This window comes from Xyrauchen texanus, chromosome 12 (assembly GCF_025860055.1).
Source record: "Xyrauchen texanus isolate HMW12.3.18 chromosome 12, RBS_HiC_50CHRs, whole genome shotgun sequence".
Lineage (NCBI taxonomy): Eukaryota > Metazoa > Chordata > Actinopteri > Cypriniformes > Catostomidae > Xyrauchen > Xyrauchen texanus.
In genome coordinates, this window is record NC_068287.1 from 46,591,364 (window position 1) to 46,609,442 (window position 18,079).

Sequence of the window (18,079 nt, forward strand, 5' to 3'; positions counted from 1 at the left end):
TTTAAGGTTTGTCCAGTACACTGCCATAAGTTGCTGTCTTCTGATATAAAGAGGCATTTCACCTCCTTCGGCCAGTAGTGATAAACTGGTGTTGATGCATTTGCTCCTCAGTGAGATCTTAATGCCTGTGCTTGAATCCTGTCCCGTTTAACTAAATGTGATTTTGCTGCTGTCCTACATGCCAAGCTTCCATAATCGAATACAGACCTTATCATTGTTATATATATCATTATATCAAGGGCATCTATTATGCAAAATGCACTTTTACATGGTGTTTGAACATAGATCTGTGTTGGCAGCGTGTACAAAACCACCCTATAATGATACAAATCCACCCAGTCCTTTTTTTATCCCCATTAATCATAAACACGGTTTCAGAACAAACCATTCGCAGATTCTGTACAACGTGACGTCACATCGTATAGGCCCCTCCCACGGCTGTTGACGGACACTGCCGTTTTAGCTTAGACCCACCCTGAATGAGTTGCACACAGTCCGCCATTGTTTCGATGCAGCTGAGGACATGAATGTCTCCTGATGTTGTTGGATGTAAGGATGAACAGCAGTCTTTATTTACTCCGGACATCTGAGCCGCAGTGGATTAGTTGTGATTTTGAAGGGAATGCTGTTACCTTTTGTCCCAGCGGTGCTCTCAGCAGCTGTGTGTAACAGTTTGTTTAGTTCATGTTCGTATAAATGATGAGTTGGACCGGATTATCCCAAACATGCCGCTTTTATTTCTTCAGCACATATCCATACAATAAATCTGCTGTATTGCAGTGAACATAAATTCCCGGGTGGTTCAAGAGAATGTAACAGAACAACTCTATGGCTCTCCCATATTTTTTTACAGAGCAACACTACGACCACGCTTCTTCCTGGACTTCACTACCCATAAATCACTCCGTTAGAACTACAAAAACCACATTCTTACAATCTTAAAGTAATAGTTCTCCCCTCCACCCTTGTCCCGCAACACTACCCCCACTCTGGATGGTGATTAACTTTAACACCAATCCAGCACCCCTTAATATAAACATGAAATGCATCAACATAATTTCACAGTGCAAATAACAGGCAGAAATACATTCAACATACTGTCTCCTGTTTTTTTTTTTTTTTAGTCCAAAGGCAACTCCATTTGACGGAGCATACAGTCCATTTTTGCAAACTCCACTCAATAGAGACATTGGCCCATGTTATCTAACCCCACACGATGGAGTACACAGTCCATAAGGCAGAGGGGTAGCACGGTGCAGGGGGCTTAAGAGTTCACTATGCACAGTCCATTATGAAAGCAACAGTAATCCAGTTCAAATACGGTTCGAGTTCAGTAAGACGATGGAATTTCCTCTTCAAATTCCCCTGCCGAAAGAAGAAATTAGCAGAAGCCATTGCATTACATCCACACACACACAAAAAAAAATAGTTTACTCTTAGTTAACACAGCCATAGCTTATTTTCCTTATTTCAACACAACAAAACAGTTACAATCCACCCGGGTATGCACAGAAAATAAACAACATTAACAGACAGCATGTTTCAGAATTTTTTTTTTTCAACAATTAAGCATCAATTAGTCCAGTCACCAAACCACTTTGGTGTCTTCTCACTCGTTGCGGCCTACCCCCTCTTTGGCCGTTAACCGTCCCTGTTTGACTCTGTCGCACCGTGCTACCTTCACTGCACTGAACATCTTTATTCTCCTGTTCTGCCATTGGCACACAATATGCTTCGTCAAGTACAGGCACGTTGTCCATGCCGCTGACATTTACAGGTTCTTCCATGAATAGGCGAGTGAGGTCCAGGTCAAGATCACTGAACTCTGCTCCAAGACTGGGAATAGGGACCTCCTGGGGCTGCCAGGCTTCTGAGCCTTTAAACACCCAGCTGTTCTCCAGAGGTTGCCGGGAATGGTACGGCTTTTCTGAATTCAATACACCAAATCATCCAGGTGTCCTAGGATAAAGTAAGGACCCTCATAAGCAGGAAGGAACTTCCTGATCTTATTTTTCACCCGTTTAGTCCCTTTTATGAGATACCACACAGCATCACCAACTTTATAGCGTGTCCTAGCAACTCTCTTGTCATATTGCTTTTTGGCACACTCAACAGATCGACCCAAAGCATCTCTGGCAATTTGATGTGCCAACTCCAGCCTTTCTCTTGTCTCAGCAATGTATTGTGGGGGAGTTTGAACTGAGGTATTGCTGGGGGGCATTCCTGCTACTAGGTCAATGGGCTCCGTCAACTCCCGGCCAAAGAGCATCATATTAGGAGTGAAGCCGGTGGAGCTATGTTTGGTAGCTCGGTAAGCCATCACAGCAAAGGGAACCATGATATCCCATTCCCAGTGACAACGTTCCGAAGTGGTGGCTAGGATGGTGGCATTAAATCGCTCGACTTGCCCATCAGACTGAGGTCGGAAAGGGGTCGTTCGGGTCTTTTCAATTCCCTGTAGGTCACACATTGTTTGGAAGACCTCCGATTCAAAGTTAGAGCCTTGGTCGCTATTTAGTGTCGACGGTGCTCCATAGCGACACACCCATTCAGCAACTATAATCTCTGCAACGGTGACAGCTCGGTCATTGGGCAGGGGGTAGGCTTCCACCCACTTGGTGAAATAGTCCTGCACCACCAGAATGTAATGATTGAAACGTTCAGTTTAATTCATGGGACCCATCAAATCAACAGCGATCCTTTCCATAGGAACCCCCACTCGTACAGTGCCCATAGGCGCTTGAGGCCTCTTTGTGGGTCGGGCCTTTGCAGCACAGCTGGTGCATGTACGACACCAAAGTGTAACATCAGCTCGCATCTGGTACCAGTAATACCTGGTTTGGAGCCGAGACATTGTCCGCTCCACCCCGAAGTGTCCACCCACTGGCCCATCGTGCATTTGATGCATGAAATCCTGACGGAACACTTGTGGCAAGAGGATTTGTGGGTAAAACTCAGGACCCTCCATTAGATAGAAGCGCCGTACCAGAATGTCATCCTTTAGGTACAGTCTCTTCCACTGGCTCCAGTAAGCTTTAGTTGCCAGTCCATAGGGCAACACATTGTCCCAGGAGGGTCGTTCCACACTTTCCTCTAGCCACCTTCTGATGGGGGCAAAATCGGTGTCAGTTGCCTGGGCAGAAAATAGTTTCTCTGCAGTCCACCCAAAGAACGGAGCAGCACTTGCTGTCATGACAGATTGTACTACCCCCACTGGACAGAACTCTGGGGTAGCAGTTTCAGGTACATTGTTTGCAGGTCTGATGTCAAAATCACACTGAACTGCCTGGTGACAGAGCTGAGGGCTGCTCAAAGAGGGTTCTTTGATGCTGCAGGCACAAGTTGAACGACATGGCCTTCTGGACAGCACATCTGCGTTTTCATGATAACGCCCAGGGCGATGCACAACCCTGAAATCGTACTCCCCAAGCTTCTCAAGCCTCCGGGCCAATTGTCCCTCTGGTTCTTTCATTTTTATGAGCCACTGTAGACTACTATGATCTGTACGCACGATAAAAGGTCTGCCCAGCAGGTATTGACGGAAGCGTGTGGTGAACTCCACTACAGCCAACAATTCTCTCCGTGTGGTGCAGTAATTCTGTTCCGTAGGCGTCAACCCTCGACTACCGTACGCCAACACACGTTCCTCACCATGTTGGAGTTGGGATAACACAGCTCCGATTCCAAAGTTGCTGGCGTCTGTATCGAGAATTAGGTTGCCACAGTCCATAGGATACCCCAGAACAGGAGCAGTGGTGAGTAGTTCCTTCAGCTTGTCAAAAGCTTGTTGGCTTTCAGGGGTCCACTGAAATCGGGCATGTTTTCTTAACAGGTTATGAAGGGGCTTGGCAACTGTTGTAAAATCTTTAACAAAACGTCTGTAGTAAGACGTCAAACCAATGAATTGCCGAATTTCATTAACATTGGTGGGCTGTGGCCATTCTTGAATCTTCTGCACTTTCTGAGGGTCAGTGGCAATGCCCTCCTCCGAAACAATGTGTCCCAGGTAAATCACCTGTCGGCGGAAGAGACAACACTTGGCGGGCTTCAATTTGAGGTTGGCCTGACGTAACCTCTCGAACACCTGCGCTAGGCACTGAATCATTTCCTTGACATCCTTCCCCAGCACGATAATGTCATCCAAATAGACCAGGCAGATTTCCCATTGCATTCCAGCCAAGATACGATCCATTAAGCGTTGGAACGTTGCCGGGGCATTGCAAAGACTAAAAGGCATCACATTCCACTCAAAAAGCCCCTTCCTACTGCAGAATGCGGCTGCCTGTCGAGCCTCCGGAGTCAACTCCACTTGCCAATAGCCTGAGGCTAGATCCAAAGTGCTGAACCATTTCGCATTGGACAGTGTATCCAGGGTATCCTGGATTCGTGGAAGTGGGTAAGCGTCTTTAATAGTGCGTTCATTCAGAATTCTGTAATCCACACACAGTCGGTAGGTCTGGTCTTTCTTTTGTACCATAACAATTGGCGAAGCCCAGCTGCTATGGCTAGGGACAGCTAAGCCAGTGTCAAGATTTTGCTGGATCTGGTTATCAGCATTTTGCTGTTTCTCGAAAGCCATTCTCCTTGGCTGCTGTTTCACTGGCGGACCCGGCCGGGTTTGAATGTCGTGTTGCACCAGGTTAGTGCGACCAAGGTCTGTCGGTCTAGTAGAGAAAACATCCCCATAGGCACTAAGGAGCTCTGCCAGCTCACATTTTTCTGCTTCCCCAAGACCCACCGTACTCTCTGCATAAAGGGACTGTAGATGACTTGGAACAGCCATGGAGGTTGGGCTTGCAGATGGCAGCTCTGAGTTGGGGACTCGTACAACATCCGCAGGCTGGAGAAGCCCAGCAATGACTCCTTTCCTTATTCTCACAGCAACGGTACCTGGGTTATACAGCCTGATGGGTATTTGATTATTTGGTTGAGCATCAATTACAATCCATGCAACCAACACCGGTATTTCTCCATGAACCCTTTTGTTGGGCACAGTAACACATCGCCCTGTACATTCTCTCGAAAATGGGCATTGCCTGGCACGATGTATTCACGTCCTGCCTCAAGGACAGCGGTACGTGCTATTCGAACAACATGCACCCTGGGCTTGGTTTTAGGATTAAAGTAAGGTATTTGCTCACCGAACAATACAATTTTCTGGCTGCCAAAGTCGAGGCGTGCTCGTGCTTGCTCCAGGAATGGGTGTCCAAGAATGGCTTCTATGCCCTCTATTACATCGGCTACAATGAAGTTAACACTGACTGTATGGGTCCCAACCTGTATCGGCACATGGACTTCCCCAAGAACATCAACATTTATAGGGCTTATTCCTTGCAGAGCCTGCACTGTCGATAGCTCGAGCAGGGGTCGAACACCTGCATTAATAGCCTCATAGCAGTGATGAGGTAACACATTTCTCCTGGCCCCGCTGTCCAAGAGGGCACATAGCTCCATATTGTATAACAGTGTATGTATACACATTTCAGGACCGGTGCCCTTGACTTGAAGAACAGTGGAGGTAGGTTGGATGTCTGTAGACTGGTGTACTGCTGGAGTTACACGATGCAGATCGAGCCTGGGTGACGGGCAGTTCCGTCTCATATGGCCGATACCTTGACAGTTGTGACATATGATTTCTTCCCAATTAATTTTTCCTCGATTGTTGAATTTTAGTTGACGAGGTTTGGATTCGACTCTGAAGTGCTTCTGTCTCTGCCCAGGGGGTGACGACACTGAATTCTCTCCCTCACTTTCACTTTGTTCGGGGTATTCCCGTAATGCAGCTGCTCTGGTTCTCCGTTCCGTCTGTCTTAGGGTGGACTGCATGAGTTGGGTTACGCTAGTGGCTGTTCGTCGTGTGAGTTGCGTTTATGTTTACACGAATCATTTTACACCAGACTGCGTTATAACAATATTTGTGTGTGTGTTGCTCATCCATAATTGCAAATAACCAAATAACCATTCGGAAACTTCCTGCTTCAGTCTCTCATCAGTGTCTGACTCCGGTTCAAACATATCGGGCTGAACGTCACTCTTTTAGCTGTCAGTCTAGTTATCCGAAATAGAGATGTCATAACTTCACCCTATTCAGGAGAAGCACAAACTCATTTGCATTTAAAGACACACACTTGTTTTTTAAAGACACGCATTTTCAGCATGAGATAATAAATGATCTGTTGGGTATTTTGTGCTGAAACTTCACAGGTCATTCTGGTGACACCAAATATTGAAATGACATCTTGTGAAAAGGGGCATAATAGGTGCCCTTTAAGACATGTAGGAAATCTTTTGGTGATTGTGGAGCATTTTGTCAACATACAAGTTACAAAAGACAACCGAATGAAGAGATCGGGTGGACAAATGTGTGAAAATGATTGTAAAATCCTCTAATCGTACACTGTATTCTGGATTTTCAAAAAAGTTGCTCTGACGATGCCCCATTATGAGCAGAGGCGGAGCCAGAGGGGTGTCCGGGATGGCACTGGACACCCCTGACATCTGATTGGCCACCCCAACTTTTTATTCGCTACTGGCAGTTGCTGATTGACATCTCATTTATAAACCTCTTGTCAAAATAAGAGTTTTTTTATTTTTTAACGCTCGCCATCAGCGCGCAGTTTTCAAACGGACGACGAGACGAGGACGAGAGAATATAGTTGCAAGATACAGAAGAATAAGAAAACGTCATATTTGAAGTAAGTTAAGGTTTAGCATCATGTTTGTTTGCTGAATACATTTATGAGACGCTGTGTGAGTTAATAAGGCTCCAATAGGCTACAGGTTAATCAGATTAGAGAGATCGTTTCGCAATTTAGCATAACAATCCTTACGCTTACATCTGCGCTAGTAATACATGCATATATCGCGCAGTATGGAAGTTACAGTATACAAATGTTTAGCTAATGTGGGGAAGTAGGATACTGTGGAGTAATGGGTTTTATTATGAAAGTGGGTTTTATTATGAAGCGTCCAACAGGAAGTACCGGATCTACTAGGTGCTCGGGGGTTAATGTGGACAATGTGAGTTTGGAATGTTGCTTTAATAAATGCTGTTCAGTTGCTCTACAACGTGTCGCTTGAATCTATGCCCAATAATACGACATGGTGTCAGAAGTCGGGCGGCAGTAAGAGCTCAATTGCCGGGGAGAGAAAGTAAGCTGTTCTGGGAGTGAAAAAGAAGATTTTATCGGAAGAAAATAATGTCGGATGCAGAGGAAGCGGGAGCAAGCGCACCGCATACGCAGCCTCGCAGGCTACCGCCCCAGCTACAGGTAAACAGCGGCAACATTAACGCAAATCCACCCCTGAACACCACATTCACCATTCAGCCTCCCGAAGCGTTTGATTTTTCTAAGCCTCAGCAATGGGAAAAGTGGATACGGAGATTTGAAAGATTCCATCTAGCCAGCAATCTGCATCTTAGCTCTGAGGCTAACCAGGTAAACACGCTCATCTACTGTATGGGGGATGAAGCGGACGACATTCTTCGAGGTCAAGCTTTAACGGACGTGCAGAGACAACAGTATCAAGCGGTAAAAGATTTGGACATATATTTTGTGCCCAGGAAAAACATTATCTATGAAAGAGCCCGTTTTAATCAAAGAGTACAGCTAACTAATGAGACTGTTGACTCGTTTGTCACCGCGCTTTATGCTTTGGCTGAAAACTGCAACTACGTTGCTCTACACGATGAGCTAATAAGAGATCGCCTCGTCGTGGGTCTCAGAGACACCAGCTTAGCTGAGAGATTACAAATGGACAAGGACTTGACGCTAGAGAAGGCAGTAAATCAAGCCCGGCAGTCAGAAGTCATAAAAAGGCAACAAACAGACATTAGAGGAGAGAACAACATGGAAATAGATGCTGTGTCAGTGAAATATAGAAAACAACAGCATCCAAAACAACAGTATTTAAGATACAAGTCCCCAACTCAGCCAAAATACTCAACAAAGTCCAAAACACCAAATGAGAGATCCTGCTACAGGTGTGGTAAAACACCTGCACATGCTAAAGTTCAATGTCCAGCAAAAGATGTGACTTGTCATAACTGTGGTAAAAGAGGACATTACAGTAAGGTGTGTAAGTCTGCTAAATCCGTGCATGTGATAGAAACAGAGGAATATAATGACACACCCATGTTCCTTGGTTCTGTGGACGCAGGGTCAGATCCTTGGTATGCAGATCTTACCATCAGAAACCACAAAGTCAGATTTAAGATAGACACTGGCGCGGATGTTTCAGTTATCCCAGCCCAGATGTACTACAGTATAAATCACAATGTGACAGAGTTATGCAAACCAGACAGACCATTGTTTGGACCTGGGGGCACTCCTCTCAATGTATTGGATATGTGCAGAGAAACATTGTGCAAAGGTGAAAAAGAAATTGAAGAAAACGTATATGTTATCAAAGATTTGCACATAGCACTGTTGAGCAGGCCAGCAAGTGTCAAGCTAAACCTTGTGTCTAGAGCAGATAGCATAGACATGAAAGTGTTAAATGAGAAATACCCAAAGCTGTGTCAGGGTTTGGGGTTAATGCAGCAACCTTATACTATTAAGCTAAAACCTGACGCTGTTCCTTTTTCCCTGGCCACACCAAGGCGTGTCCCCATTCCTTTGTTGGGGAAAGTGAAACAGGAACTGGAAAAAATGGAGTCCATGGGAGTAATCAGCAGAGTTGAAGAGCCAACTGAATGGTGCTCAGGTATGGTCCCAGTGCCAACAAAAAATGACTCAGTGCGTATTTGTGTGGACCTCACTCACCTCAATAATGCAGTGTGCAGAGAGAAGTACATCTTACCTTCAGTGGAACAGACACTTGGATCTCTGGCTGGAGCAATCGTCTTCAGTAAGTTAGATGCAAACAGAGGGTTTTGGCAGGTCCCATTGTCACCTGAGTCAGCACACTATACAACATTCATTACCCCTTTCGGACGCTACCATTTTAACAGACTTCCTTTTGGAATAGCCTCAGCCCCAGAACATTTTCAGCGGAGAATGTCAGTGATTCTCAATGGGCTGCCAGGCGTGGTTTGTCACATGGACGACATACTCATTTGGGGAAAGGACCAGCAGGAACATAATGTCAGACTTCACACAGTGCTTCACAAACTGCAAGAGGCTGGTGTCACACTAAATATGGAGAAATGTGACTTAAGCAAACATGAGGTAAAGTTCCTTGGACACATTTTGTCTGCGGAGGGAGTCCAACCTGACCCCGATAAAATCAGGGCAGTCAAAGCGATGAAAGAGCCGTCAAATGTCAGCGATGTTCGCAGCTTTCTTGGAATGGTCAACTAGTTAGGTAAATTTATTCCAGGACTGGCTGAAAAAGATAAGCCCCTAAGAGATCTGCTTTCAAAGAAAAACCAGTGGGTTTGGTGCTATGCACAACAAAAAGCATTTGATCAGTTGAAAAGTGAACTGACATCACCACCTGTTTTCACACTCTATGATCCAAACAAAGATCTGAAGCTGTCTGCTGATGCCTCATCCTACGGACTCGGAGCAGTCCTATTTCAGAAAGAAGGTGAGCAGTGGAGACCGGTAGCATACACCTCATGCTCTTTAACTGAGACAGAGCAGAGGTACGCACAGGTGGAGAAGGAGGCGCTTGGATTAACGTGGGGATGTGAAAGATTTAAAGACTTCCTCATCGGGAGACACTTCTCCTTGGAAACTGACCACAAGCCACTTGTCAGTCTGCTGGGACTACAAGCCCTAACTGAGCTTCCACCCAGGATCCAGCGGTTCCGACTCAGGCTCATGAGGTACAGTTACTCCACCTCACACACTCCAGGCAAAGCACTCTTCACAGCGGACACCCTTTCACGTGCACCTGTCGTGCAAGATTCAGATTCTAAAGCTGCAGCAGATTTAATGGCTGACACAAACATCTACGTCGATGAAATAGTCAGAAGCCTACCTGCTAGCTCAACATACATCACACAACTGAAAGAACAATTAAAGACAGATAACACATGTTTTGAAGTCATGTCTTTGTGTCAGAGAGGCTGGCCAGACTACAGCCATCTCACAGGTCCAGTCAAAGCATATTGGCCACACAGAGACACGCTAACTGTACATGATGAACTGTTACTGAAAGGCACCAGACTCGTGATTCCTACCACTATGCGCAACTCTGTTCTCATAGCCTTACATGAGGGACATCAGGGAATGTCTAGGTGCAGAGAGAGAGCCAGAGAGACTGTGTGGTGGCCTGGTCTGAGTGGCCAAATCAACGAGCTTGTCAAAAACTGCACCACATGCATTAAGGAACGTGCCAATTCAGTGGAGCCTCTAATGCCAAGTGTGCTCCCTGAAAGACCATGGCAAAAAGTTGGAGCTGATCTTTTTACTCTTAACAACAGTAACTATGTTCTGGTGGTGGACTACTATTCCAGATTTGTGGAGTTAGCAAAACTGACGCCCACAAGATCAGAAGATGTTATAGTACACCTAAAGTCAATCTTTTCCAGACATGGCATTCCAGAGCTTTTCTACAGTGACAATGGACCTCAGTTTTCAAGCCAGCTGTTCAAAGACTTTGCTGCAGCATATGGTTTCAGACATGTAACCAGCAGTCCAAAGTTTGCTCAAAGCAATGGGGAGGCTGAGCGTCATGTCCAGACGGTGAAAAGACTACTAAAGAAAGCTAAAGACCCATATCTTGCGCTTTTAGCCTATAGAGCGACCCCATTGGCTAATGGATACAGCCCAGCGCAACTACTAATGGGACGGAGACTTCGTACGCCAGTTCCTCAGCTTCCCTTGTTGCTCATTCCCAGCCTGCCTAATGAGGCTACTGTGGTGAAGAGAGAGAGAGAGAGGAGACTAAAGGACAGTTCAGTGTATAACAAAAGACATTGTGTGAGAGATCTTCCTCAGCTCTCACCAGGACAACCGGTGTGGATCACAGACACCAAGAGTGAAGGGACTGTCATCTCACCTCATTCTACACCCCGCTCATACGTCGTGGAGAGCCCGTCAGGAGTCATCAGGAGGAATAGGCATCATCTATTGCCATTGCCTGAAATCACACCAAAGGTTCAAATTCCAAGTACACCAATCTGTCCAACAGAGGGCGCCAGGCTCACACCGAACTGTTCAGAGCCTGCGGTTAAGACTCCAAAGGCAGCTTCCCCAGGTCCTGTCAGAACCAGGTCTGGTAGAAGCGTCATAAAACCTCAAAGACTGGACTTGTGAATACAAAAGTGTTACATAAAAAGAAAGTGTTTATTTAGAGGTAAAATGTAAAAGAGAGAAAAAAAAGTGTTTTCATTTATGCAGTAAATGTTCATTTAAATCTGCATTCATCTCCTAGAAAGGGGGATGTGGAGTAATGGGTTTTATTATGAAAGTGGGTTTTATTATGAAGCGTCCAACAGGAAGTACCGGATCTACTAGGTGCTCGGGGGTTAATGTGGACAATGTGAGTTTGGAATGTTGCTCTACAACGTGTCGCTTGAATCGATGCCCAATAATACGACAGATACAGCTTCAGCGAGTAAACATTTAGCAGTTTGTAATCGATTAGCTAGTTCAGTTACTTCAGTTCAGAGGAGGGCTAGCAATGATCAAACTGGTAACTTAGACTGGTACTTGATTTTAATGTACATTTATGAAAATGAGGATAAAAATGTTGGTAATTGGATGATTAGATGTAATCATAGGCTGTCATATTTTTGCACAGGATCAATTAAACATGAAAAGAAAGGGAGAGATATCTTTTTAAAGAAGCACAAACAGGCAGATCAGGTACAAACAGACCCCAGAGCAGCTCCCTAGCTGAGGCTAGTCAGAGTCAGTGTGGTCAGACTTCAGGACCAGCAGCAGGTCAGAGCATCTACCAGACACAGGCAGTCAGTCACATGCCAAGTTCAGGAATTTACGTTGAGATGATTTTGTCAGATTAAAAGGATAGTTCACCCAAAAATAATATAATAATCATTTACTCACCCTCATGCCATTCCAAACCTGTATGACCTTCTTCTGCAGAACACAAAAGAAGATATTTTGAAGCATGTTGGTAACCAAATAGTTTAGGGTTCCCGTCGGCTTCCAGTGTATTTTTATTTCTATACTATGGAAGTGTTTGGTTACCAGCATGCTTCAAAATATAATATGTTGTGTTCAGCAGAAGAAAGTCAGTCATACAGGTTTGGATGTTTAAAATGTTGGTTCATGTGTTCTTGTTGTTGATGGCTGTGGCATTTATATTGTGATTATACACAAATTGTTCTTGTGTTATAAAAAGATGTATCAAGGAAAGACAGTGAGCCAGAGAGATGTTCAACACTTATAAACACTTCTTTCCTCTCTGGAAGTACTGAGTGAAATTATTTTATGTATTTTTTTTTTAGGTTTTTTGTAACTAAACTCCGCATTTAATGTAACAGACACATGCTACTGTATCTTGTCTCCTTGGTACTTAAGCTTTATTTTCTGAAAATATTTAGGATGTTCAACACTTGTAGACACAGAGTGACCCAATACTTTCCTCTACGTGAGTGTGTGTGTGTGAGAGTGTGTGTTATTACTATCAATACCAGAAAAGCAGCTTGTAAATCATACATACCAGATTTTTTTACATTTATATATTTAAGACAACAAAAGACAACTGAATGTAGAGATTGGGTGGACAAATGTGTGAAAATGATTGTAAAACCCTGGTTATGAAGAGTGTATGTAAACTCTGTGTGAGTAAAGACCTGCCAATAACACACGATTTCACACAGCTTGATTATATATTTCCATATTCATTTATCAGAGTAAATCTAACAAACCTTTTCTTATTTCTTAAAGAATATAAAGTATATTTATATGACTGTGCTGTGTGTTATATTACCATGACATTAATATAAATCCAGTAAACTGAAATCCTGACATGTTTTATTCATTCAGCAGACATAAACAGAAGTGTTGCTGATTGGTTGATTGTTCGGGAAGAGATACGGGCCAGTCAGTGAACTCTCCATCTGTCCAGACGTCCTGCATAAACAGAAATAAATGCATGAAATATTCTGCAATATGCACATCTCTACATTAGCCGTTAAATGCATAATCAGCTCTAATGAAAAGTGATGGAACAGTTAAATGTGTATATTAAAACTGTATCAGGGTCTACAGCATCTCAGCTGTCATGAGGACAGAGAGAAGAGAGAATAGAGACTCTGCATTGATGTAGCACACGACCTACACCCCACACTACACAACACATGTAACGCAGGGCTCTAACAGTGTGCACACGCTAACATTAACATCTCTTTATATGACATGACAACCTTTATTTGTACTTCAACTGTGTTTAAAGACAGACAGCAGAAGCTTTACCTTCAGTAGAGAAACCACTGCAACTTTCTGGAGCTTTTCAAATACGCTGCTGTGGATTTATTTACTATAGTGAGGAAAAACTACCTGCAGCAAAATCACAGATATGAACATGAACAACAACAAAATGTTCAGATTGCATTTCATTCTTAAACCCATTAATGAGCTTTAAAGTCTCTCTGAATAATAAAAGCAAAACCATTGCATTAATAGTGTACAGATTACTGTATAACATATATAGATCCTGTACTGATCTACTGATATTTATATTATATTTGAAAATATGTTTAATTCTCGCAGTATAAAAGTGTTCATACCTTTAATGATCGTGTGATTCACTGACACGTGTTTCTCGTCTTTGTTTCCGCGTTCAGTCTGTTACAACATGATGTTTGTCACCATCTATCTTTCAGAACTTTTATTTTTTGGTGATTCGCGGTTTATTTGCATTTAGACATTTACTGAACTGTAATGCAATCATGATTTATTTATTCATCTTTTCCTTTAAACTTCCATTCTTTCATTTTCATTCTCTCCCAACTATCATAAACACTCCCTTAAAATAAACATGCATCAAACATCCACAACAACACAGCCTTGTTAGTTTTATATATTCAGCCAATAACCTACAAACAAAGAAGTTTTAAATAATTGCTAAACTAAAGACTCTGTTAACTAAACTCATCTGACTCGATACATGTGTTAACGGACGATGATAATGACCAACTCGGACAAACATCGTGTCCTAGAGATGCAGAAAATCCTCAAAACAGACACAAGCCGCGAATCTATCAAGCACAAATAATATAATATTGAGCTGCAGTCGTCGCAGTCGCACGGGAGTGACGTCACCTCTCCTCTCCCGATGATTGGCTAGAGGAGGAGCTGTCGATCAAGAGCTAGTGGACCAATAGGGACGCTAAACGCCCCTGATTTACATGAAAGTACTCACAAGTTTTGGAAAATCAAGAGCAGAACATGGAAACAAAAGCAAAGAAAAATACAGCGTAAGCGTACAAATAAATTAAAATATGAGAAAAATATTCAGAGTACAAAAAACAGAAATATACCCAAAGAAACATGATTTTGTTTGCAATTGTAGACTTTGCTTTAATTGCATTTTTTTGTATCATATTTTAAATGTGTTTATATACTTTTGATTCATGCTTGTTATTTTTTGATCTGAGCTCCCTTTTTTTCCCCAATTTGGAATGCCAAATTCCCAATGCGCTCTAAATCCTCGTGGTGGCGTAGTGACTCAATCTGGGTGACGGAGGACGAATATCAGTTGCCTCCGCATCTGAGACCTGTGTGGATGATCTGCACTTTTTATTTCTTTTTGCGCTTATGAATTTTTTATTATTTTTATTCATGCTTATTATTTTTGGATCCATGACTGCAATACATTTGACGGGATTTTGATCCCATAGTTTTGTCCCACTCTAGTTTAATCAAGACCCCGTGATTCAGATGACGCTGTTTGTTCAGCTCCTCCATCCTCCACACAGAACCCCTCATGATCCTAAAAGTGTGGAATAGCATCATTAATCTAATGTATATTAAATTGTTTTATTCAAACCTGTTCTATTTGTGTACTGCATCAAAGACCTGTACCCTACTTGATCCCTATTGTACTCCCAACACAATACAAATCCAAAATACAAATTATTTAAATATAATATTAACTCTCTTCTCTCCTCTTCATGTCTACTACATTCAAATATTACATGCTCAACTGTTTCTTTTCCTCCACAATACTCACATAAACCATTTTCATGTACATGTATTTCATGTATTATATACAGTGATGAATTCAAGCCTGAATGTCCAAGTCTTAACCTACTTATATAACCTCTTCTTTTCTATTTCTTCCACAAATGTTAATTTTAATATCTACCATTTTAATGAATCTTATATAAATGTCTACCCTTACAGTTATTATCCCAAACCTCTTGCCATTCTTTAACAATATTTCTCCTTATAATGGATTTAATATCACCTTTACCCAAAGGAACGCCAACATCCTCTTCTTTCCTTTTTAAAGCATTTTTAGCTGCTCATCTGCCACTTCATTACCAGATATCTCTACATGCATCCTACTTCCACTCCTTTCCTCTATATATGCCACAGCAACATAAATATTGAATTCATAAGATCTTTCCATGATGACTGTCGGGTAGAAAGTGTTTTAAAACAGATGCAGAATCAGAAGACACCAGCACTCAGTCTGGTCTTATCTCCTCTACCCACATTAATCCTATAATAATAATAGCAACCATTTCTACAGCATATATGGACAACTCTGATGTTAGTCTCTATGATATAGTTATATCAAGATCTGGAATATATACTCACACTCCTGTAATCCCTAGATTTGTGTCTCTTGAACCATCCGTATATATTTGAGTTCTTGTATAAAATCTTTCCTTGATATGCTTATTTACATTATGTTTAATTTGTCCTAAATTGTCACATTCTCTTCTCTTATCTGGCATCTCCAAATCTGTTTCTACATCAGGGAACATCCATGATGGATCTGCCTTCCATAAAGGTGACGCATTAAACATTCTGTTTACAATCCACCCAAAACCCTTATTTATTTATATACTCCCAACACTTATTTAAAACATCAGAAGCAATGTGGCTTCCAGCTTGACTCTTCAAGGTTGCCCAATATACCAATGACAATTTTATTCTGCGTAAATTCTTTGGTCTTTCATTTGCCTCAAATAGCAAAGTATTAACCGCTGTCGACTTAACTGCTCCTAGACATATTCTGAGAGCTCTGCGCTGTATTTTATTGAATTAATTTAAGGTTATTGAAGCAGCACCATAAATCATGCATCCATAATCAAGCACAGACCTTATCATGGCTTGATATATCATCAATGATGAGGTTCTTTCTGCTCCCCATTCTTTGCCGCTATTGCTCAAATTTTCAGACATTTCTTGTCCATTTCATCTGTATGTTTCTTCCACGTATAACGGCTATCAAACCACATACCTAGAAACTTACTTTCACACGTTCTATTGATTTTCCATATAGTAATAATTCTAAATTATTGGCAATGTCTATTTTCTGAGTCTAGCACATACAACATGATTTGCTTGTTGACATTTTAAATCTCCAATCTATTGACCATTGTTCCTCCTTTTTAATGACTTCAATTCATATGAGAAATGTTTCGGCCTCTCTTCCATACAGCATCACTATCAGACTTCTTGCCTTCCATTGCAACACACTAAATACCATCAAGCTAGTCAGAAAACTGAGAGGTTTCATGCAAAGTTGATCGAGTAAGAATATCATGAATCATGTTGGCTGAAATTCCAACATTGAAGCTTCCAAAATCGTTTTAATCTTCAATGATCTGCTTGAGAGCTTTGCTGTAAAATTAATAACCTTGACAATAAATGCCAAAAAGTTCTCTTTTGTCATTACCAATGAATTCTCTTTTAGTGAACATTGGTGATCACAATGTTCTAATGGTTTATTCTTATATACCATTTAATTTTCTCTGCTTTCCCTATTCCCACAGGCCTTTAGTGCATCCACATAAGTCACTTTATATCCTTTAACTTCTCTAGCTTTTATTTGCATCTCACACCCTCCATATGCTGCACTGTGAGAACCTCCACAATCACAACATTATAAAATATCCATTTCAGGACACTTATCATACTCATGCTCCCCTCTGCATTTAACACTTCTCAATTTTCCCTTGCAGACTGCTGCCACATGTCCAACATGCTGAAATTTGAAGACGGCCAAACCCTTTGTAGCCCTCCGAAGCAAACAAAAGTTGTTCTGACACCCTGAATGGACTCATTTGGTGAATGTACATGCTTAATGCCCTCACAGGGTGTAGTCTCTTAGCCTCATTCGACTCAAAGTAAGGAGGGGAGAATGCTTGTAAGGAAGCAACCTTAGCCCTAAAGGGGGTTGCCAGCACTTTGGGTGCATGACCTGGTCCAAACTCTGGAGTTTTTGAACAAAAGTGCTTGAAAGTGCACACTTTGTTTGACTGATGCCAAAGCCATTAGCAGCAAAGTCTTCAGTGAGAGTATGTGTAAAATTACCACCTCTAGTGGCTCAAATGGGGACCATGTACGTGGTGGCACATTTTAGCTTATCGCGGACCATTAGGCCCATTTCGCGGCCGATCCACCTGCTCGGTTCACCTGATGGCCAGTACATCCCTGATCGGCACCAAAGTGTGTCGGCCCACCTTGAAAAAACCCGGTATGCCAGATTACCAGTCCAGCCCTGCTAGAAAGTATCAGATGTCTTGCACCTTGGAAGAATCTACTGAGAAGAGGGGGTTTGCCTACTGACATGCCTCAATAATATTTTGCACCCACTTGTACAAATTGCACTTAATGTGTAAGGTTATAACAAGCATAAAAACTCAACATAATGTGCCATAGATTGTTTTTAACAGAAATGGCATTAGCTATTCTAAATGCTGGATTACCTGGTGTAGAATCAGATATCATCATCAGAGCCGACAAACCGCTGCAATCCAAACTCTTGCTGAACACGTTGCTCCTGTAGCTGATTCCTCAGGTCCTCCACTTCATTGGAGATTTCTTGTATTTTATAACTACTTAAGACTGATGATCAGGGCTCAGGAATTGTAGAGTAATCATTATCACTTGCTACATCCATGGGAATGGGTTCAACGGCCATTACCTCAGGTCTTACCTTAGGTCTCTCTCCTCTCCCATACACTGGGCTGTTGTAGGAA

The 18,079-nt window shown here is 42.5% G+C and overlaps 1 long non-coding RNA gene across 1 annotated transcript; it reads right to left on the reverse strand.

The window, feature by feature from the left end:
• Positions 1-11,638: 11,638 nt before the first annotated feature.
• Positions 11,639-14,178, reverse strand: LOC127652471 (uncharacterized). Its single transcript, XR_007971715.1, has 3 exons — positions 13,649-14,178; positions 13,335-13,418; positions 11,639-12,992 (listed from the first exon to the last, which is right to left on the reverse strand). It is a non-coding gene; the product is annotated as an uncharacterized LOC127652471 (long non-coding RNA).
• Positions 14,179-18,079: the final 3,901 nt, after the last annotated feature.